Source organism: Camellia sinensis, chromosome 8 (genome assembly GCF_055761805.1).
Source record: "Camellia sinensis isolate YWXY chromosome 8, ASM5576180v1, whole genome shotgun sequence".
In the NCBI taxonomy this organism is placed as follows: Eukaryota; Viridiplantae; Streptophyta; class Magnoliopsida; order Ericales; family Theaceae; genus Camellia; species Camellia sinensis.
In genome coordinates, this window is record NC_138968.1 from 116,846,336 (window position 1) to 116,870,819 (window position 24,484).

General features: G+C 36.4%; 1 long non-coding RNA gene across 1 annotated transcript; it reads right to left on the bottom strand.

Annotated features, from left to right (window-relative positions):
- Window positions 1-565: 565 nt before the first annotated feature.
- On the bottom strand, window positions 566-24,376 carry LOC145797061 (uncharacterized). The gene is made up of 3 exons (XR_014338079.1): window positions 23,991-24,376; window positions 1,343-1,658; window positions 566-1,129 (listed from the first exon to the last, which is right to left on the bottom strand). It is a non-coding gene; the product is annotated as an uncharacterized LOC145797061 (long non-coding RNA).
- Window positions 24,377-24,484: the final 108 nt, after the last annotated feature.

Genomic DNA, 24,484 nt, shown 5'->3' on the forward strand with positions numbered 1-24,484 from the left:
ATTACGGCTGCACAACTCCCAATTCAAATTTTTCTCTACAAATCAATTTTTACAATTTTTTATTACACATTTTTCAATAAAAAGTCAAAAACTTAACCCAAACATCCATATTTTCAACCTCAATTTTTTAGTCAAAAAAGACAAAAAGTGCACTTTTTTAGTCTTCCCAAACTTGGCCTAAGTTTGCATTTTATCTTTTTAATGACAGTTAATGTCATTTAATGTCAGTTAATGTCTTTTTATTCGAATAAAATGTTCTTCATTTAATGTCTTTTTATTTTACAATGTCTTTTAATGTCAGTTAATGTCTTTTCATAAAATGTCTTTTTTTACATTGTGAAGTACAAAATACTAAAAAATAAAATAAAAAAACAACAAGGAATTTCATTAGAAAATAAAAATTACATTGCAAATAAAGACTGACAATTACATCAAAATATCAAATAAAGACTGCAAATTTCAAAAATACATTATCCCGTAATTATTCATCAGGAGGTAGGGGGAAATAAAAATTTGGGCTGCTCACATTTGAGGACCACTTGGCGAAAATCTCATTTTTTCACATTGTGTAATACGCTTTCATTTGAGGGTCCAAATGAGAAATGTCCGTAGTCATTATTTGGTGTTCTTCCTTTCTCATCTCATGTTCTTGTCTTCTGATCTCGAAGTCATGTTTTTTCATCTCAAGTTCTTTCATCTCCTGCAGTGCTTGAATCCTTTTTTCTTCTCTTTCATCTTTTTTCTTTTCCTTCTCAGCAAGGTATTGGTTAAATGTGTCCAGTTGTGTGCTCATTTTTTGAACTTCAGCTTGAGCGACTTGATTTTTCCGAAATAATTCTTTTGCAGATTTCCTACCCATCGGCCTTTTACCCCTTGCAGAGACACTGCCTTCACCGACAGTTGGATTGTTACCAACACTTGGACTGGTGTCATCTTCAAGAGAAATGCAGTTTTCCATAGGGGAATCAGGGGCTGAATTAGGGGTAAACACTGTATGCATCCTTGACTTTACCGTATTCGTGGGAGCTACATCTTGCCACCTGATATTGTCTTGCAATATTGGCCAACAATGTTCAAAAGCGAAATGTTTGTTTTCATCTTGATGGTATAACAGTTTTGCTTGAAGCATCTGTTTAAAAAAAATTGAAGATAAAAATTAAATGTAATTGAAAATCAAAACATTATTTAAATAAAATAAATAATAATTGAATAATAAATAATAAACATTATTTAATATTCAAAAAAATTAAATGTTTTCATATTGAAACATTATTTAATTACGTAATTTTTATACGATACCAGAATAAGAAACTAAACATAATAATTGAAAATAAAAACTTACTATATCAACTTGAGAAATCCCACTTGGGTGAAGATTTTCGACTTGTGTTAAACATCCCCGAAATTTGTTAGAACATTTCATGATTATACCCCATCGAGATTGAATAGACACTTGTGTTCTGGACTGATCATTCTGAAGCAGGCAAAAATTTTCGTAAATTCTTCCCCAAAAATGAGCATACGGTTTGCGAATTGCCAACAATTGGGTCTTCCGAAATGTGACACTAAGATTTACAAATCGCCATATCTTCTTCAACGGTGAATGATTTTCCTCTCTTTGTTTTTGATGAACCTTCCATAGTGATTGGATGAAAAAACTAAAAAGAATATAATTTAAGAGGTTTGTTGTGAAATTAAATTCAAAGAAGAGAGGAGAAAAGAAAAATTAAATATAAATATTTGTGTGAAATAAAAGTGAAGGAAAGGTTTCAATTTATAGAAATGAAATTTATTACCGTTTGGCAAATAGCCATTTAAAGAGCCGTTGTAAAAAATAATTTCATTTTTTTTTTTGGTTGAACAAACAGAGCCCAACGGCTCTTTTATTTTGGTTGAACAAACCAAACAGAGCCCAACGGCTCTTTTATTTACACTGACCCATATTTTGCCATACATCTATCTCAATCTCTTCTCACTCTCATCTCCCTCTCATCATCTCCTCCACAGCTCTTCATCTCCCTCTCATTCTCACTGTGTCTTCTCCTCCATGGCCGAAATTAAACAGAGCACAAACCAAATAGAGCACAGGATCGGAACCCGATCTCCCCTTCTCCTCCAAGATCAAAACCCCCTCCTCCAAGATCGAAACCCCTTCTCCTCCATGATCGGAACCCGATCTCCCTCTTCTCCTCCAAGATCGGAACCCCCTCTCTCTAGTTTGACTCTGTCTCCCTCCGATCTGTGTACTCTCCATCTCTGGTACGATCTTCTTCTATATATATATGTTTTGATCTGTCTGTATATATATATATATATATATACGGTTTGCTGTCTGTTTGTTTTGATCTGTCTGTGTGTTTTGGGTTTGATTTTGATCATATATATATATATATATATACGGTTTGCTGTGTTTTGGTCTCCATAAAAAATATTCATATATACATATTACATATATATATATATATATATATACGGTTTGCTATGTGTGTTTTGGGGTTGATTTTGATCACATATTTATATATATATATATATATATATATACGGTCAGCAGAGGTTCATGGGTTTGATCATATATATATATATATATATATATATATTTTGGGTTTGATTTTGATCATATATATATACAAGCTGTCTTCATCTCCAATGATCATATATATATAAATACATGATCTGTCTTCATGTGAAATTTGCTTGATTGTAAAAATTGGGTCTGATTTTGGAAAATAGCTTCCCTACTGGATTAATTCTGTTGTTTTCTCAACTGAATTTGGTGCCAATTTCTGTTGGATTTTGCTGATCTGGCAATGTTGGCATCTGCTATTTCACTTGCCATATTTGAGAACACATATGGCATCTGCCATCTTTGGCAAGGGAAATAACAGACCATTGGAGACTGAATTTTGCCATTTCTGTCATTTTTTAGCTTTGACAACTGATATAGCAGCACCATTGGAGATGCTCTTAGTTGCCACATTAATTGGTAAATTAAATTTAGACTTGTTTGTATGGTACTCGGTTCATAAATTCACAACTCTGTTTGGTTCAAATTTACATGGTGATGCAAAATGTCTAAACTATCCCTACATATATATATATATATATATATATATTATAAACATAGTTAAAATTCCATAATTTTCCCACTCTCTCTCTCTTTATCTCTACAATTGCTATCAGAGGACGACGACCTACTGGACTTGGCCTCCACCGTCCGATGCTGCCCGATGCCGTTGTGATGGAAGACCTAAGGGTCTGCTTGGCCGATACGGAGGCTCCTAGACCGATCTCAGTCACCGTTTCAACGAGATGAACTGCTTGGTTTTCTAGGATTTTGATCACCGATGTATACAAAGAAAAAGGAATCCATTCGATCTATTTGCCGCATCTGTAACCTCTATCGAACTTCGCCCACTGCCGTGTCACCATCGTTGTCTCTTCCCTCTCTCTTTCTTTTCCCTATCTCCCAATCTCTCTCTCTATTCTCTATATCTCACTCTCTCTATTCCTTTCTATTTTTAAATATATATATTTTTTAAGATTTAAACTTAGATCTTAGATTTATTGTTGATGAAGATAAAGAAGATGATGATCTGGAAAGATTTATATATATATATAGATATATACATTTGAGCTCATATATGTTAGATCTGGTTTGTAGATGTGTTCGATTTGTGTTTTGTTTATGTTTTGAGAGTGATGATGGCCTACGGTTGATCTCTCTATGTGTATAGTGAAACATTTTATTTTTTCTTCTAAATAGATATGGAAAATATGTTTGTGTTTGTGAAATTAGAATAGTTTATAATGTTTTACTGAATAGATTTGAATAAATTTGTATGAATGTGTTTGTTTTTGGTCTCTGTAATAATATTTGTGTTTTGTTTGTGTTCGATCTGTTGAATCTTTCTCTTTCTCTCTTATAAGAATTTCACATAGACAATTATTTAACACGGATAGGGAATTAATTGTAATTTTGTTGTGTAGTGTGTTGCTTCATTGATCATATGCTAGATTTTCGACAGATAAAAAATTAACTAGGATTAGGTTATGCCAACGATTTGTTCATTGAAAAAATTGAATAGATACAAATAGATTTCAACATATAGGAAAAATTAAACAGAGAAACCCATAGAATTTGAACAGATAGAGAGAGAAATCCACAAAATGTAATGCCCCACTAAATAATATAAGAATACACCCCCAACAAGCATAACAGTACACTAAAAAGTCATTTTTCTCATTGAACTAAGATTCAAAGATTATAATTTCCAAATCTACATAACCACACGACTCCCAATTCAACGAATTAGATGACTTTACAAAAGAAAAGCCCCAAGGGCATACAACATTATAAGGCACTTGCCTGATACAACAAAGTATGTTTCTAAAGTCTTAATACAAAACTCTAAATCTTAATAACCAAAATGTTCTTGAGCTATCAGATCCAAACTGAACCACCGCTATCCAAGTCATTTCTATAGTAGTGCATCATCATTTCCTGTAAAGTAAATACGGGTGAGCTATATGCCCAGTAGGAATACATTTAAACAAGTATCTAATCATTTGAATAAGTCCACGACACCCTTGTAACTAAACACGTAATTTAATAAAAAGATAATCAATTAAATAAATAAATAAGGAAAATAAATCACATTGCCTTCTCATACCAAACCATTATCAACAGTGGAAAGTAAATTACACCATGAGCCTTTTAATAAGAGTCCCAAATCACAAATACAAATCATTTTCATTTAAAACCATTCTCACATTTACTGACTGTCATACGATAGGATGTAGGCTATCATCTATTTTTTCACTTTTACCAACTATAATGCGGCAGGACCAGTGGACACCCAAAAATATTTTCCCACATTCGTTCAGCGATAAGCTCAGACAGGGAAATTGGACACCTTGACTCCCCGCGCAGGTACCAACACAATTCAACAACATCCAAAACTGACTCTTAACCTAGACTCATGCTCAAAATACTAAACTTTCATTCAATCAACAAGTATTCAACATTTTTTAGATGAAGTCCAAACACAACATTCAATAAGAATCAATTCACAAGCCACAATTTCATTATGATAACAAGATCCACATCTTTTACCTTTTCATTGTTCAGAATATTCCTAGAATTTAAGGAAATTCCAATCTAAATACTATTTTCTACTAAATTTGAAATTAGGGTGTTGGTCAAATTTAGGACTTTCTCTCGATCTATACCTCAACATCAATGTTCCTCTTTTATGTAAAATTAGATGAAATTTTAATGAGAATTGAGTAAAATGTCCCATTTTGTTACATGCAAAGTTTAATCCAACTCAATCATTTAATCAAGCCTTAAAATCACAACAATACTATATAAACTTCTTCAAAACAAAGAAATACTAGGTTAAAAGTAACCTGACCTCAAGTTATGAACACAAGAACCAAGCTTCTAGATGAGCTCTTCACCAAACAAAAATCTAATCGGTAGGAAAGATGTTCTTCACATGTACTTCACCCCTTGTGAATGATTTAGGCTAGATCTTAGAGGAATGAGAGGTATTTTAGAGTGAGAAACCTAGGGTATTCGAACTTAGGGTGAGAGGGAGGAATAGAGAAAAGAAAAGTGAAAAGAATGATCTAGAAATTTACTTTTTAAAATGCTGAAATCGCGTAGACCACTCGAACACAACTTCCTTCGCTCAAGCGAACAACACAATTACGAAAGGATTGCTTGAGCGAATTCCACCACTTGAGCTAAAAATGAGAAGTCCCAGAAGTTTTATAGAGCTATAGTGAAACTACTGGGAGCTCACATTCTATGTTCGAGTGACGATTCCTTCGCTCGAGCAGTCTCTCTTGTAAACTTGCGAGATACTGGGAGCAGCAATTCTCTGCTCAAGCGACACTTTCTTCACTCGAGCAGTCACCTAGAACAAGATGTCACAATCTCTCCTCCTTAGGAAATTTCGCCCCCAAAATAACATTCACTCCCAATCCGACAATAAAGTATGGCAACAACAATATACTTTTTAATCCTTAACAACACCTAAATAAACAATATATCAATTTAAAACCAAAACCAAAGACAATGGAGAATTAGAACATTATGGTTCATTTCCAATTTATCATATACAAGGAAAGAGCAAGGAGACAATTGCATCATAAATTTGAAAATAAGTCCGGGTACTTCTCGCGGACCTCAGCTTCACGTTCCTATGTTGCTTTTTCAACACCGTGATGGAGGCACAATACTTTAACTAACGGAATTATCTTACCCCTTAACACTTGCTCCCGTGTATCTAAAATTTGGATTGGTCTTTCTTCATAAGACACATCTTCATCCACTTCAATCTCCATCCAATCTAATACGTGAGAGGGATCAGGTTCATACTTGCAAAGCATAGACACATGAAACACATTATGGACTCTAGAGAGTTGTGGCGGTAAGGCAAGATGATATGCAATTTCTCCAATTCATTCAATAATGTCAAAGGGGCCAATAAATCGAGGAGATAATTTTCCATTCTTGCCAAATCTCATTATCCCTTCTTCGGAGAGATCTTCAAGAACAATGATCTCCAACTTGGAAAGACAAAGGCCTTCGACGACAATCGGCATAGCTTTTTTGTCGGCTTTGAGCCGTGACTAATCTTCGTCGAATAACGGCTACATTTTCAGTTGTCACACGGACTAACTCGAGCCCAAGCATAGGCAAGTCTCTAACTTCTATCCAACACACCGGTGATCTACAGGGACATCCATAAAGAGCTTCAAAAGGTGTCATTTTGGTAGCTATTGTTATAAGAAAACTCAACTAAGGGTAGGTGTTTCTCTCAAGACCCTTTAAAATCTAGCACACATGCCCTCAACATATCTTCTAAAATTTGAATGGTACGTTCGGATTGTCTGTCGGTCTGTGGGTGATAAGCAGTACTAAAATTCAATTGGGTAGCCAAAGCACTTTGGAGACTCTGCCATAGTCTTGCTGTAAAGTAAGGGTCTCTATGGGACACTACACTCACTGGAACCCCATGGAGGCGAACAATCTCACGGATGTAAAGTTCAGTTAGGAATTCTATAGAATCCCCATGCTCATGGCGAGGAAGTGAGCTGATTTAGTGAGCCTGTCGACAATCACCCATATTGCTTCATTACTTCTTTGCGTTCTAGGAAGGCCCGTGACAAAGTCATGTTAGCATGCTCCCATTTCCATTCAGCAATTGGAAGAGGTTATAGCAATCATGTCAGTCATTGGTGTTCAACCTTAACTTGTTGACAGGTTAAACATTTGGACACAAATTAAGCTATATCCTTTTTCATACTCCTCCACAAAAATTGTCAGCTTAGGTCATGATACATTTTGGTGCTTCTCGGATGCACTGCAAGACGTATATGATGAAATTCCCATAAAACTTCATCTCTCATTGATTTAGGCACAAGCAACCGGCCAAGGTAACAAATACTAGAATCAATATAAATGGTCAGGCCCCTCTCTTCTTTCCCTTGGGAGATTCTCTCTTGAATTGCATCCACCACCGTATCACCCAATTGTGCTTCTGCTACTCGTATAACAAGGGTGGGTTGTGCAATAGTGGTGAATATGATGGCTTGTTCAAAAGACTCTTGGAGTTGCAAATCAAATTTATTGACATCCCTCATCATTTTCCATTCCCTCATTGCTAGACTGGCTATAGTACTTATAGACTTTCTACTTAAAGCATCCACTACAACATTGGCTTTACCGGAGTGGTAGTGTATTTCAAAGTCAGAATCTTCCAAAAACTCCATGCACCTCCGTTGGCGTCGATTAAAATCTTTCTGGGAGAATAGGTATTTAAGGCTTTTGTGGTTGGAGAAGATTTCAAATTTCTCACCATAGAAATAATGTCTCCAAAGTTTCAAGGCAAAGACAAGTTCTAAATCATGCGTTGGGTGGTATCTCTCATGAGTCTTCAATTGGCGCGATCCATACGCCACCACATTGTTCTTTTACATCAAAACACACCCTAACCCCTCTCTAAAGGCATCACAGTACACGGTATATCCCAGGTCGCTTTTTGGAATGATAATAATAGGAGTGGTAGTCAATCTAAGCTTTAGTTCTCGAAAAGAATTCTCACAAGCTTCATTCTAAACAAATTTCACTCCCTTGCGGGTTAATCTAGTCAATGATGATGCTATGGAAGAGAAGTTCTTTACAAACCAGTGGTAGTAACTGCTTAAACCCAAGAAACTATGAATTTTAGATGCATTTTTAGGCTGCTCCCAATTCTGCACGGGTTCTATCTTTGAAGAATTCACCATAACCCCCTCTTCCGAGACTATGTGACCCAAAAACTTCACTTTTGAAAGCCAAAACTCACATTTTTCGTATTTCACATACATAAAATGTTCTCTAAGAAGTTGTAAGATGGTACGAAGATGCCCTTCATACTCCCCTTCAGAAGACGAATAGATGAGGATGTCGTCTACAAAGACGACTACAAATTTGTCAAGAAACTCCTGGAAAATTCGGTTCACTAGATCCATAAATGTAGCAGGTGCGTTAGTTAAACCAAAGGGCATGACCAGAAACTCATAGTGACCATATCAGGAACGAAAAGTAGTCTTGGGAATATCCTCTTCCCTAACTCGAATTTGATAATAACCCGACCTTAATCTATCTTCGAAAAACAACGTGAACCTTTGAGTTGATCGAAAAGGTCATTTATTCTGGGCAAAGCATATTTGTTCTTAACCGTAACTTGATTCAATTTACGGTAATCTATACACAATTTTAATGACCCATCTTTCTTTTTTGCAAACAAGGCTGAAGCTCTCTAAGGTGAGGTGCTAGGGTGTATGAAGCCCTTACTTAGCAACTTCTGCAATTGTTCTTTTAGGACAACCAATTCAGCCGGAGTGAACCTATACAAGGACAAGGAGATAGGTGTTGTACCAGGTATTAAGTCTATAGAAAACTCAACTTCCCAGTATGGAGTTAATTCAATGAGATCTTCGGGAAAGACATCAAGATACTCACATAATACCCTTGGAAACCCATCCTAGACTATACCACCTCCGTTATCTATAATAGCTGCAAAAAGAGAAACAAATTCACCTTGGCCGCATGGATAGTATGATGAGAGTAAGGATTTATCGTTCTTATCTTCCAGAAATGTGAAACAATCACCGCCTGACGTACATACTGTAACTCTCCCACAATAACAATCTATAATAGCCCGGTAAGTAGACTACCAGTCCATGCCGAGAATAGCATCAAAACCCGACATTTCCAACAACACAAAATTAAACTGAAGCTGTCAACTCGCTACCTCAATTACACACCCCTGACATCCCTAGGTTAGAGTGACTTTACACCTGACGATGACTCTACAATGAGTGAAGATTTTAATTCTTTACTTTCTAAGCCCAATAACAATGTAAATGAAGTTGCTATAAAGGAATGAGATGTCCTAGTGTCAATCTACACACTAGCCTAGATATTGAAAATGAGAAATGTACCTCTCACAACTGACGATCCTGAAGTCTACTCTAAAGCAGTGACGGCATATACCCTTTCATGTGATCTCTGCTCTCCCACATCACTTCTGTGAGCATAAGTCTGTTGTGCAGTTTGTGCAGATATGGTCCCCTGAGATTTTTCTAGATGTTTGGCCTGACTGAGCTGGCTGGGAAGACTATCTCAGTCCCTGGCCCATCTGAAAACCTCTAGACTGTCGAAATCTTGCCACACTAGTAGTCCCTGCTCTCTGTGGACAAAACTTCTTCAAATGCCCTGATTGACGACACTAATAACAAGAAGGTGACTGACCCCTACTCTAAGATTGGCCCTGTGGACACGCAGGTTGGGATTGTGCTCAGCCCTTCTATCCATACTCTGAAGCTTTGTGACCCACTTGGCCACATCTATAGCAAGCACCACGGATTCGACCCACACTCCCTGAACTTCCACCTGTCACAGAATCAAAAGATTTAGCCTATTGTGGGGGTGATTGAAGTGATGATGATGATGAACCCCTAGACCTTTTTTAAGAGCCTGTGTCGCCCTTAGAGTCAGAATGTCCCATCCTCTTCAAGTTTTGCCTTGCCTCATCTGCCTTCACCATGATCTCTACATGGGCTGCAACCTCTACTAGGTGATCGTAATCACAAATCATATTTCCTATCACCTTTATTAAAATTTTTGGCCTTAACCTCTTTTCAAATTCTAAACATTGGCGTTCTTCGGTTGCTACTAGCTCCGATGCAAAACGAGATAAACTAGTGAATGTGGCTTCAAACTCAGCCACAGGTGTATCGAGTTATAATAGCTCTTCAAACTGTTTCCTTAACCGCTCCCTAGCTGTGGGAGAAAGGAACTTCTCTTGGAAGGCGTATGTAAATGCCTCCCATGTGTGCTCAACTCTATTCTTAACGTACTTCCACCATTGCCCAGCCTCTCCCTTCAACTGGTAAGCCGTTAATGCTACTCGTAATTTATTTTCTCGGATGTCCAAAATCACAAAAGAGTTGACAATTTGTTCCAACCATTCGTCTGCCTTTATCGGGTCGAGCCCACCACTAAACTCGGTGGGGTTTGAACGGAAGAACTCTTTTTTCAAAACGAAAGCTCTAGTTTCCCCTTCAACTATCCTAGCTGCTTGCTTGGCTCTAAGTATCTCCATGGACTCTCGAAGAGGCCCTGCCATCTCTCTGGACAGGACCCCCATTGCATCTTGGACCGGTGGGGCAGGTATATTATTTTGACCCACTCTTTTTTTGTAGAGGGATCTCGGGTTGGGCTGGAACATTCTGGCCTCCTCGACGAGGTCTGTCGCGACCTCTAAAACGCTCGGACATCCTATAAGAAAGAACGATGATATTAAGTTCAAGACCAACTTTCCGCACCTAAGTGCCCCACTCAAAATTTTCATACTTTACTCACAGTCTAAACAAGTGCTTACAAAAGTACCTACTTTCTTGTAGAACAATCCACATAGTCAAGCAATCACATGAAGCATATATAAGTCACCCTCCAAGGATACTAGCTACCTCCATGGCAATCAAGGACCTCCAAATGGAAAGAGCATTGATCAGGTGCCTTTCCAAAAGGATCTCGATGAATGCAATGAATAAAAGCCATATCATAGAAGTTTAACCTCGTACTCATATAACCACATAAACACACAAGGCACCCAAGCGTCCCATCCTAGCCTAGGAACCTACTGTGACAGTTGTCACTTCCTACGAGCCCAAGGTACTTAAACCTAGTGTTCTGATACCAATTTGTAACGCTCTGCTAAATGATGCAAGAATGCACCCCCAACATGCATAACAGTACACCAAAAAGTCATCTTTCTCATTGAACTAAGATTCAAAGATTACAATTTCCAAGTCTACATAACCATGACACCGCATACATGACTCCCAATTCAACAAATTAGATAACTTTACAAAAGAAAAGCCCTAAGGGCATATAACATTATAAGGCACTTGCCTGATACAACAAAGTAAGTTTTTAAAGTCTTAATACAAAACTCTAAGTCTTAGCAACCAATATGTTCTTGAGCTATCAGATCCAAACTAAACCACCGCTAAATCTAAGTCATTTCTGTAGCAGTGCGTCACCATTTCTTGTAAAGTAAATACGGGTGAGCTATATGCCCAGTAGAAATACATTTAAACTAGTATCGAATCGTTTGAATAAGTCCATGACACCCTTGTAACTAAACAACGTAATTTAATAAAAAGATAATCAGTTAAATAAATAAATAAGGAAAATAAATCACATTGCCTTCTCATACCAAACCATTATCAACAATGGAAAGTAAATTACACCATGAGCCCTTTAATAAGAGTCCAAAATCACAGATACAAATCATTTTCATTTAAAACCATCCCCACATTTATCGACTATCATATGGCAGGATGTGAGCATCCAAAATCATCTATTTTTCCACTTTTACTGACTACAATACGGCAGGACCAGTGGACACCCAAAAACATTTTTCGATATTCGTTCGACAATAAGCTCAGATAGGGAAATCGGGCACCTTGACTCCCAGCACGAGTACCAACACAATTCAACAACCTCCAAAACCAACTCTTAACCCAGACTCAAACTTTCATTCAATCAACAAGTATTCAACATTTTATGAGATGAAGTTCAAACACAACATTCAAGAAGAATCAATTCCCAAGCCACAATTTCATTATCATAACAAGATCCACATCTTTTACCTTTTTATTGTCCAGAATATTCCTAGAATTTAAGGAAATTCTAATATAAATACTATTTTCTACTGAATTTGAAATTAGGGTGTTGGTCAAATTTAGGGCTTTCTCCCGATCTATATATATATATAGATATATAGATCCTCAACATCAATGTTCCTCTTTTATGTAAAATTAGATGAAATTTTAATGAGAATTGAGTAAAATGTCCCATTTTGTTACATGCAAAGTTTAATCCAACTTAATCATTTAATCAAGCCTTAAAATCACAACAATACTATATAAACTTCTTCAAAACAAAGAAATACTAGGTTAAAAGTAACCTTACCTCAAGTTGTGAACACAAGAACCAAGCTTCTAGATGAGCTCTTTACCAAACAAAATCCAATCGGTAGGAAAGATGTTCTTCACATGTACTTCACCCCTTGCGAATGATTTAGGCTAGATCTTAAAGGAATTAGAGGTATTTTAAAGTGAGAAATCTAGGGTTTTCCAACATAGGGTAAGAGAGAGGAATGAGAAAAGAAAAGTGAAAAAAATGATCTAGAAATGTACTTTTTAAAGCGCTGAAAATCGCGTAGACCGCTCGAGTGAACAGCATAATTATGAAAGGATCACTTGAGCAATCATTCCACCGCTTGAGCTAAAAATAAAAAGTCGTAGAAGTTTTGCAGAGCTACAATGAAACTATTGGAAGCTTACATTCTGCTCTCGAGTGAAGATTCCTTCGCTTGAGTGGTTTGTAAGCTTGCGGGATACTAAGACTAGTAATTCTCTGTTCGAGCGACACTTTCTTCACTCGAGCAGTCACCTGAAACAAGATGTCATACAAAAATTGAATAGATAAGGAAAGAAATTGAATATAAAGATATAAATTTGAACATATATGTAAAAAAAAAAAAAATTGAACATATAAGCAAAATCTTGAACAAATAGGAAAAAATTTGAACAGATAGTCAACAAAAGTCAATAGATAAATTAAGGGATAAAATAGAAAATAAAATATCTTTCAAAACAAACAAAAAGACTTCTCACCAAATTATTTGACAAAAGGGTGGACTCATCACTAATAAAAACATCTACTAGACCTAATGCCTTACAATCTTCTTAGATTTGGTTTATGACCAATTTACTCTTGTTTGTATGATATTACTCATTTAAAAACTTAATGACTAATCATTTAATTAGTTTCACAATGTAGATGAACCTCGGATAAATGTGAGGCATCACTTTAATTAACTTGTGCATGACATATTTCGGTAGTATTACACGCACTAATTGATATACTAATTAGTATACCAATATATGGCATAACATTGCAACTTTAAAACTATGCCCTCACCCATTATATAAATTAAAAAGACCCAAAATCTCTAAAATTATGTCACATCATCTGTTAATACTAATTGGTATACCAATCGGTGCATATAGCATTATTCCACATATTTACCTTAAATTTAATGTTATTATATGATTTCTTGTAATCACTGGGTAATTTTTTGGAAAGCTTTTGTTAACATGTGTGGCCTACGAGCATATTTTAATAAATCATTTTTGGGGTGTAATGGATGGGAGGGATTAGGATGGAGGTGGGGTTAGTTAGTGTTGTGTTTGTTTGTAAAGTTGGGGAATGGATTAGGATGGAGGAGGGGATTGAGATGGAGGTTGAAAGGGGGATTGAGATGGAAGAGGTGGAGGTGGTATTAGAAAAATAGTGAGGAGATTAGAAATTTTTTATTATTTTATTATTTTTTACATATTGGGAATTTTTTTTAAACATTTATGTTTAATTTTTTATATTTTTTTATTTGTTTTATTATTTTATATAAAAATAATTTAACAATTCCTACGCTAACAACTATCATCAAAACAAACACAATTTTACTTAATTCCCTCACTATCAATTCCCTCACTAACAATCCCTTCACTATTAATCCCCTCACTATGAATCTCCTTCATTCTATATCTTAAAACAAACGGGGCCTAAATGAAATACAATTAATACTATTTGTATAGAAACAGTAAAAGTTTTTAAAATTATTATGATTAAAGTTTTTTTTTTTTTTTACATAGGGACTAAAATACCCCTTTTGTATTTTCTTCATTTTCATTCCTTAATTTCATTTATATTATTTTATGTTATTTTATTTATAATTTTTTTTTTCCAATTTGCAATACATACAATGATTTTATTTATTTATTTATTTTTTAACATTATAGCATCAATGGTTTGACTTTTTATTTTTATTTTTTTGGTGTTGTTTATGACATCTTAGTATTAATAAAAGAAACATAAGTGTAAGTGAGATTCATCAATGTATTTTAAGAAATTGTTTCGACTTAAATGAGCTTTCAAATAAAAAAAAATATATGTATATATATATATATTATTATATGTGATTTATAAATTTTTTTATTATGAAATATTAATATTTTTTGTTTTTATTTAGGAGGGTACTATTATTTCATTTTAGAAGAATTTTTTTAAAGATCTCTTATATTAAGATTTTAAAAGATAAATGGCATACAATATTTTATAATTGTTGGGGTCCCTCAACATTTTCACAAAGAAAATTCGACATAGAAAAATTTCGTCCTAACTCAAAGAAATTTTTTCTTTGACACAGAAAAATTTCAATTTTTACAGAGAAATTTCTCTGATATGATCACAGAGAAATATAATTGAGTAGCTAATATAAAAAACATATTGGACCTCTCCTACTACCCAAAACTGGAGAGGGATATTTTACTAATTTTTTCTTTATTTTATTATATTTTTATTATTTTTAATTTATAATGCAATAGGTGCATCTACATATTTTTTTAATTTTTATTAAATACATGGTAGTTTTATTTATTTGAACCGACATTGCACACAAATATTTGAATCTCCTAAATAGGTCAATTTCATTATTCTAAAAATGAGGGCAGTTTTGTCCATATAGAAAAGTGTCTAGTTTTTTAAAATCACAATATGTATCTCTACTTGTGTTTTATATTTTCCCCATACAAATGGAAGTTGTTACAATTACTAATTACGTTCTCAACATGTGTCCTTAGAGCACATGTTAATAAGACTCTTTTTGGAATAATAGTTGTTTGGTTTCAGTTTTCTAAATTTAGTTTTTTAAAAATTGAGTTTTTTATTTTTCGTATTTTTTTTTTATTTTTAATAAATATTTTTTAAATTTTAAGCATTTTTTTTATATAGATATACCTTACTTAGATGTATCTAAATAGTGAATTATTTGTGAAAAAATATTTTTAAAAATTAATAAATACATAAAAATACAAAAAAATGTACTGAATTTTCATATATATATATATATATATATTTTGTATTTTTGATATTTAGAGAAATTTGTAAAGATTTTTTTCACAAATATTATACTTTCTAAGTGTATTTATGTTAGGTATATCTAAAAATTTTAAAAATTACTTAAAATATTTTAAAAATTAAGTAAAAACAAAAAAAAATACATAAAATGAAAAAGTAAAATTTTTTAAAAAGTGAATTCTGAAAACTAGAAACAAACAGAGTGATATTTTGTATGAACAAAATTTTTTGAATGAATGCTTTTTTCCTTTTAAAGTCTTGAGATGTATTCATAATTCTCTTTCTCACACATTGTGTGAATGCAACCCTCTAAATTATTTGCTTAACTCCTTCCATCTAAAATTGATTATTTTTAAAAAGGAACTTATTTATTAATAAAAGGGTTCACTAAATATCTTTCAAATACTAGTGATTAACAGTGTATTAACTGATTTTATACTCTAATGATCCTATTTTCAATATCTCTTGTTGCTATTTATGGTTAATAACATTTTTAAAAAAAATAAATAAGTCACATGTTATAAATCTTTTGTTAATCTTTAATCATGAATAACGTGTATTTATGGAAATATATAGGTCACACATTATAAGAATTCTCTCTGATTAGTGATCCAACTGGAGAGACATTGTTTGTGCTTAGTAAGCTCACTCCAGGGCTCTTCTTGAGATTTAAACTGTTCATTTTGTAAGGTTAATTAAGAAAATAATTCATGTAAATCATATATGGGTTGCTAAGTGTTTGGATTACATTTGTCTAGTAAAATTGAAAGTCAAATATAGTTTGGAATACAAACCATCTGTTTTTTTAAAGATATATGTAATTCAAATTTTGGTTACTAATATCCTATTAATATTGTAACGTCCAAAAATAATTACCATAATCCCTCTACAACATTTATAGACGACAAGAATAAAAAAGCAATTATCTTCCATTAAATCTAATTTGGACTACAAAGAGGGAAACATATGCAGCATACATTCATAATGTCTAGCCCTGAATATATAGCATATGTTACAATTAACAGAAAACAATGGAAGTTAAATAGATAAAAAATGTCCCAAAAGCTTACAACTTTCTAAGATAGTTTTTGGTTACAACAAAATAAGACTTTAGGTCCAATACATTTAAAGCTCTTGACTGTACAAAAGTTAAATACAAAAAAATAAAAACAAAAAAACAAAAAAAACAGAACTCCTCCCAAGCTAAGTTCTTGTTGGAGGCATATCACCAGTACCTAAAAATGACTTTCCCAAATAAGGTGAGTTAAAGCCTAGTAGAAATAATCTAACACCATATATGAATCTCAACAAAGATATAAGCGTAATATGCACATACAATGCCCGTGATAAAATCATTTATAACTCTCTTGCAAAATCATACTAGATTCAGATAATCTGAGATGGCTTCAGGTTGGCCCTTTTCAGTTGCAGCTTGCTCCAAGATTAAGGAGCCTTTTGGATTGAAACTTCTAGCCTGTGATGTGGTCGATGATGGAGCCAAAATTCCAACGGCTAAGTTTGCCACAGTTCTCTGAAGATCTTCGATCATTCTCATCAACTCAGAAGTGGTGGGCTCACAGGTTTGAGATGATTGGGGTTCAGATGCACCCATCATGCATAAGTCCATGCTTTCTGGGATAAACACCTCAGGCTTGGGTAGATGGACTGGGGTGATGTATATGCTGGGGTCGTAAGGGACAGCCAGTGTATGGATTAGATTGAGATGTGGATGAGGTACTTGGTCATTGGGGTCTAAAGGTGGAGCTATTGTCCGGTTGTCGATGAGATTTTGGACCTCGTGACGAAGGCGGTAGCAACGGTCGGTGCCATGACCGCGCTGTTGATGGTACACACAGTACTTGGAGGGGTTATGTCTGGCTGGGAGTGGGTCAGGCAGAGGTTGAGGATCGAGGGATTTGAGATACCCTCTTTCTATCAAGACTTTTAGTGCGCTAGTCAGGCTCATATAGAGAGGGGTGAGAGTTCTGCCTTGAGCTCGGGCTGGGTCGGCGATTTGTAGGCTTGGATTGGCAAAAGGGCTGGCTGTGGCGACTGTATTAATTTCTGCGGGTTTGGGAATAGCGCTACTACCAGCATTGGCACTCCCTGAAATCACCCTCCTTGTCGCTTCACTTGTTCTGGGAATGATCCCACTGTTGAACGCATTCTCGATCTGAACCCCCAGTTCATGCAAACTTTTGAAAGCGAATAGCGGAGCGACTATCAACTTTTGCAACATATCATGCTCGAGGTTTCGCACCATCATCTGCACTTGATCCCTCTCAGAAGGGCGACGATCTGTCATTTGTGCTGCCTTTCCTCTCCACCTCGCAACGAATTCCACAAAAGGCTTTGTTGGGTTCTGGCGAGTTGCTTCAAGCTCTTGGATGGTCATTTCAACTTGGGTATTGTAGGAATACTGATCGACAAAGGCCTCAGCCAGTTCTTCCCAATTTTGCTTTACTGTATCCTCCAATTTGTCATACCAAGTGGCTGCTACACCCAACAGGGTTCTTTCATACAGAAAGAGTTTCTGTGGCTTAGTCAGACCCATCGGCTTTAGGATATCCAAGAAAAGCCGGATATGTACCATAGGATCTCCAGACCCGTCGAAACGGTCAATATGTGGCATTTTGAATCTGTCTGGGAACCGTACGGCAACCTCGGTGTACCCATCCTTAATGTCGGGAATGGAGTTAAGGCCATGTACCTTTTTGAATTGCTTCTCAAGGTTTGCAAATTTCACAGCGGTTAGATCGAGCTCATTAACATCAAGGGGATAAAGCCTCTCATTAGGCTGCACCAGGGGTCTGAAAACTCAGGCTTAAGCCAACCCTTCTCGATGGATCTGGACCCTGCAAATCTTCAGCTGGCGGAAGTGGGTCAAAGTTCGGCTGGGGTCCCAAAGCTGGATGTGAGGCAGATGCCCCAGATGGGCGCTGTGTTTCAATACTAGTCTCGGCCTGCATGGCAGTTCCTTGATTTAACATTGCTATCACAGCCACAAATTCTTCCAAACCCTGTGCCATCACGGTCTGCTGAGTTCGAACAAAGGTGATGTGACTGGCGACTGACGGATCAGATGAACCGGTGAGCCCCGACTGGCCTTTCTTTGCCTTGCCTCAGCGAAAGAACACTGGTTGCCCTTAAATTGAATTTCTGACTTAACAAAGTCTATCAGCACTAGTCCAATGTACCCAGGGGATATCGGAGCCTTCTGAAGCTATGGTTCCCAGACTACCCCCTAGCAAAAGAGAAAACAGACAACATCTCAGCTCGATTTCACCAAAACAGATATGAGCATACTAGGATGATTATGCCTCCTACTGAATTCTGCCCCAAAATTCTGCCTGTAAACTGATACCCTCAGGCAAAACTGATTCCCCAAATACTGATCCTGATGCCCACAGGCCTGATACTCAAACTTGCAAACTGATACATGCATTCCCTGTAGAGACGCACTCTAAAAGCATATAGCAAACAAAGAGAGCCAAAACACCCCTATATTGGGGGTAGGGTTTCCCTGTCCTATTTCGTCAGGAGCTAGGGTTTCACTACGCACGCAGCGGTTTCAAACAACCTATCATCGGGTAAGCAACCTGCCTTAGTTTGGAATGGTCACTATGGATTCCAAATATGCACTAGGTCGAATGGTCAAAAGGGTGCCCTGGTAAAAACCGAGGTTTGTGTTCCCATACTAGCAAAGCCCACAACCGGTCAGTCTTATGGTCATGCCTTGACAAGACAAGCCTCCGGCAAACCGTTCAGGAATAGCAGATGGTAAACACGGTGTCCTAGGCGCACCAATGCACATGCAATGCAAAGAAACACATAAGTGTAGTCAAAAAATAGATATCATGAGTTCGAGTCAAGTTCTCTAACTCCCCAGCAGAGTCGCCAGAAACTGTAGATGTCCCCGAACGCCCCGGGAGGATGAGTCCCGTTCTGTTCATTTGGGCTCACTACAAGTTCGAACTCTCAAATTGTCACGGTTCTTAATCTGAACCAAAGAGTCCAAATCCGGCAAATCGTTTTTGAAAACAGATTTTTTTGTAAAGAAATGCCAAACATGGACTGCTTTGCCAGATACAGAGTCTCCACCTAAATATTTTATTTTGAGAAAATTTAGGAAACCCTGACTCGTTGCCTAAGGCCACGTGTCCGTCATCACCAAAGTTGCCTCGGCTCGGGAACTTGGATACGATTGGGGAAGGTCACTTCGTGAGCACCCCCGGTCGCCCGATCAAAGATCGGCCTTTACTAACCATGATATCTAGTTTTGAAAACATTATGCGTTCTTATTCCGGTTATTAGCCTAGATTTACTATGTGATGCGCACAGCATACAAGTATAGACTGGGTCGCCTGAATTGGAACAAAACATTTCATGTTTGTTTATTTGAAAATGGTTTGATGGTGCTACCCGCAAGTAGGCTAAGACGTGGATTTGCCACCCTCGGATGGGCTTAGAAAACATGATTTTGCCACTATCTAGTGGGCTTAAAACTCACAGTCAACGAATTGTTCCAATTCAAATAACCCAGCCTTCACCCACAGGCATTCAGACAGTTATATCATATAAGCACTTAGCCTCATGGTAAGCATGCTATCATGGCAGTCACTCATACACATGCAAGGATGCTAAAGCATAAACACTTACCGAGTACTCCAAGCCAAAACAAAAGCTATGTTAGAAATCTATGCATGATCCTAACTATACAGAAATGCCTAATGTAACACATGCAAAATACAACTAAGATAGGCTCGGCTATTCTAAAAATGGCATATGAAATGCTACAGCTAACATGTATTCAACTTGGAATTGAAAATACAATGCAGTTAGTATGATGTGCCGAGCCCGGTGCATGCAATACAGATGAATGAATGCAAACATGCTATCATACTGTATGTTAATTGAAACATGCCCTAATCTAACCATCATAAGCTGGTAAATAAAAAGGAAAAAGACGTGGGGTTGGAAGACATACATCACACACACGCACACTTATTACAATATTGCCCTCTCGCAGAGGGTCCGAATAAATAATACAGTCCCAAATGAATAAATAATACAGTCCTGAATAAATACAGAATCCTAATTAATTAACAAATTAATCTAGGAAAGCAGTAAATTGGCACGCAAATCTATGGACTGCCTCAGCTCTGTCCCAAATGATGAATGATGCATGCTCTGGTTGCCTTGTGCGGAGAATCCCTTGCGATGCCCAGGTTTGCCTCTATTTGTAATTATTCTTGGGATGCGTGCCAGGCTCCGGAAGGTTGCTGATTTCTGATTTGCTGCAACAGAGAGCAACAAAGGGGCATGGCAAAGTATTTTCACATATGTATACATGACTACTCTTCAGGGAGTGTAGTCCTCGATCCTCGTGCCACCAATCACGCATCTCGATGCATGATGGCCGAGAAGTCGAATTGCATGACTCAATATGAAATGAATGCACATATGGACACAACAAGGCCTAGACTCCATCATGGATAATCCGGAGTGTCGGCAACCGAGAATTAAGACACGTTCCGTCACTCGGAGTACGAAACGTCCCTCGTTTCCCATGCTTGGGCTAACTCCTATCCCAAGCACAATGCAATATGCATGACATGCATGAATGCAATCCTAACATGCAACCTAGCATACACAATGCTATGAAATGGCACACATAATGCACGATGTAACGAGGCATACACAATGCTCTAACATACAACCTTGCATACACAATGCTATGAAATAAAATGGCATACACAATGTATAATGGACTTACACTAACATGAGTGGACCTCATCCACACTCACATCAGTAACCATTAGGTGAAAATGAGACTCTCGAAATGCGTGCACGCATGCACGCAAACCGAGGACCGAACCTAAGGCATAACATGTAACTCTAACAAGGCATGGCAAGGGATGCAAGATGGCATGCAAACTCACAAATTCCAGCACTGAAATATGATGCTAAACAGCCCCGAAACATGGAAAAATGGCACCCGATGCATGAGATGAAACCCGAAACTCGAAACTAGGCACATGGAATGACTTATAGCTATACAAAGCATGCATTATTTGATCATGAAGCGTGAAGACAGAGCCAAGGTAGTCCCAAAATATGAACATTTCCAGTTCAAAGCATGGCCAAAAGATGCTAGCATAGTGAAAAAAATAGCATGCAATCTTGACTAGCAATCATGGTTTATATGGAAAGTATATGAAGAAAATGTAATCTCATCAAACCAGCAAAAATCAGTGAATAAATCATGTGAAAATAGGCCCAAATAACCACTGATATGCAACCATGGTATGCAAAAATAATGAGTTACTTTGGAGGGCCATGTAAGGAGTTATTAAGCACATGCAAGGTAGACATTTAGCATGGCATAAAAAACTATGAAAATCAAATATGGTAGTCCTAAAACTCACCAAATTGACCCTGGAAAGTGACTTCGAAGCATGCAAGGTAGGGTCTCTTTGGAAGGCCAAAAAGGCCACCAAACAAGTCAAGGTGAGAGGGGGTCACCCCCTCTCTGATTTGGAGGCTCAAAATAGTGTTCTAGCCACTGAAAATCTACTGGATTTCAGTGGCTAGAAGGCCAAACCAAGCATGCAACAAGAGCTTAGGTGTAAGGCTCAAAATAAGGGACAATCAAGCATACAAGGAAGCATATGACCTCAAAAAAGAAAATACCCTTAATAAAACATGAATATGATTCCAAAAGGAGACTCTTTTTAGTTTATAACTGTAACATGCCCGGGGGGTACCCGCGCGCGTTAAACAGTTCGGACCCCTGAGATCTCTTTGATCTATTCTCACGAGTGCAATGTGAAACATAGATGAGAGTCCAGATTTGGCAACTTTTATTGAAAATCCATTTTATTGCAATTTTGTCAAAAATGGACTGCGTCATCAGATCTCAGAGTCGCCACCTAATATTTATTTTGGGAAAATTAGGAAACCCATAACTCGTGCCAAGGCCACTGTTCGTCGTAACCAAGGATGCTTGGCTCGGAACCTTAGGTATGAGAGGGGAAGGTCAATAATGAGCACCCCCGCCCACCCGATCAAAGATCGGCCTTTACTAACCATGATATGAATTTTATTTTATTTATATGTTCATGTTCTGATTAGTTAATAAATCCTAAAATTTACTATGTGAAGCATACAAGTATAGACTATGCCATTCATTTTGGAGTAATTTGATATCATGCATTTTGAAAGAGTTTTGACGATGTACAACCCAAATAAATTGAGTTTACAAGCATGAAAAATCAACATCATTCCAAATTAAGCGACACAACCTCCATCCACTGGCATTCATAGAGTTATATCACATAAGCAACTAGCCTCATGGTAGAATGCTAGACATAGTAAGAAAAATACACACACACGGGATGCTAAAGCATAAAAACTCACATGTTTGACGTCCCACGAACAAGCTGCAAAACAAAGTTAGTAAAATATGCATGATCTTATATACAAAATCCTAATGCAATTCACTCATGAGATGCAACTAAAGATTCGGCTTCTAAAATATGATATGTGAATCATCTCAAGAACATGAGGTAGCGCACATAATCACATAGGAATTGATTAAATCCACAAATGCAAACTTAGCCGAATCAAGATGCATGAAACATGGATGCAAAGCATAACTATGATGAAAAATAAATATGATGTTTATGTACAAATAAAGAAAGCGAGTAAAAGAACGGGATAGAAAGAAGAGGGGCGGGGAATTATTACAACATTTAAAGAATAATTACAAACCAAATTAGAGAGGGATGAGGAGAATATTACAACAAAATAAAAACCTCACAATACACTCAAAATAAAATAAATAAATAAAATAAAAGCTTCATGTTCTTTAGAACCGCCGGCGGAAATTGGTCAATATTGGGAGATTACGCCATCTTGTTCGGAAGAAGCTAACCGACCGGCCAAATAGGCCGGCCGGCGAACTAGGCCAAGCAAAACCTGTCTTGTTGCAAAACCAAGAAAAGGAACAAACAAAAAAATATGTAGGTGGCTCAACTAACCACTACCGGTTAGATTAAAAAAGAAAAGATAAATAAAATAAAAAAAAAAGTGCAAACTCACAATATAAGCCTAAAGCAATAAAACAAATATAAGATAGAACATGCAAGATTATAACGGAACTAATATGAGACTAATACACGAAAAAAAAAAAAATAAATATGAGGTAAAACATGCAAGATTACAACAAAACTAATATGAAATTAAAGTATGCGAATAAAAATAAATAAATAAATAATTATGAGCGAAACAAACCACTAGGATTATAACAACACACTATGAAATATAAAGTAAGAAAATAAATATGAGATAAACAAACTACTTGGATTATAACAAAACACAATGAAATAAGAAGCAAGAATATAAATATAAAATATAAGAAAATGAAAGATTAAAAATTCACCTTCCAAAGAAAGATTGAACTTCTTGATTTCCAAACTTCCTCTTGATCACCCTCAAGTGTAGGAAGTGTGTTCTCAAATTCTCAATTCGAAATTATGGAGTTTATGGAGTTTGTGGTATGGAAAGTGGCTAACTCTCAAGTTTTTCTCACTTTCAATCACTAAACATTCTTCCTTATGATCGAGGCGATTGATCTTTGGCTATATCAGAATTTTTGGAGTGATTTTGGTGTATGGAAATGAGGAATTTCAGTAGCTATGGAAGGTATGGGGTGTATATGGAAGATAGAAATATTTTTGGCTAAACAACTCAAATTTTCTCTCTTTTTTCACTCTTTTCTCACTCCTTTCTCTTCAATTTCGTGGTTCTCTCCCTCTCTTACAATATGATCATTCTATATAGGCAATGAGGGAGAGTAAAGGTCAAAAAGAAGGTGGGAGACAAGGTGGGAGACAAGAATGTGATAGGAGGGCAAATTTTCAAGGTGGTTGCATG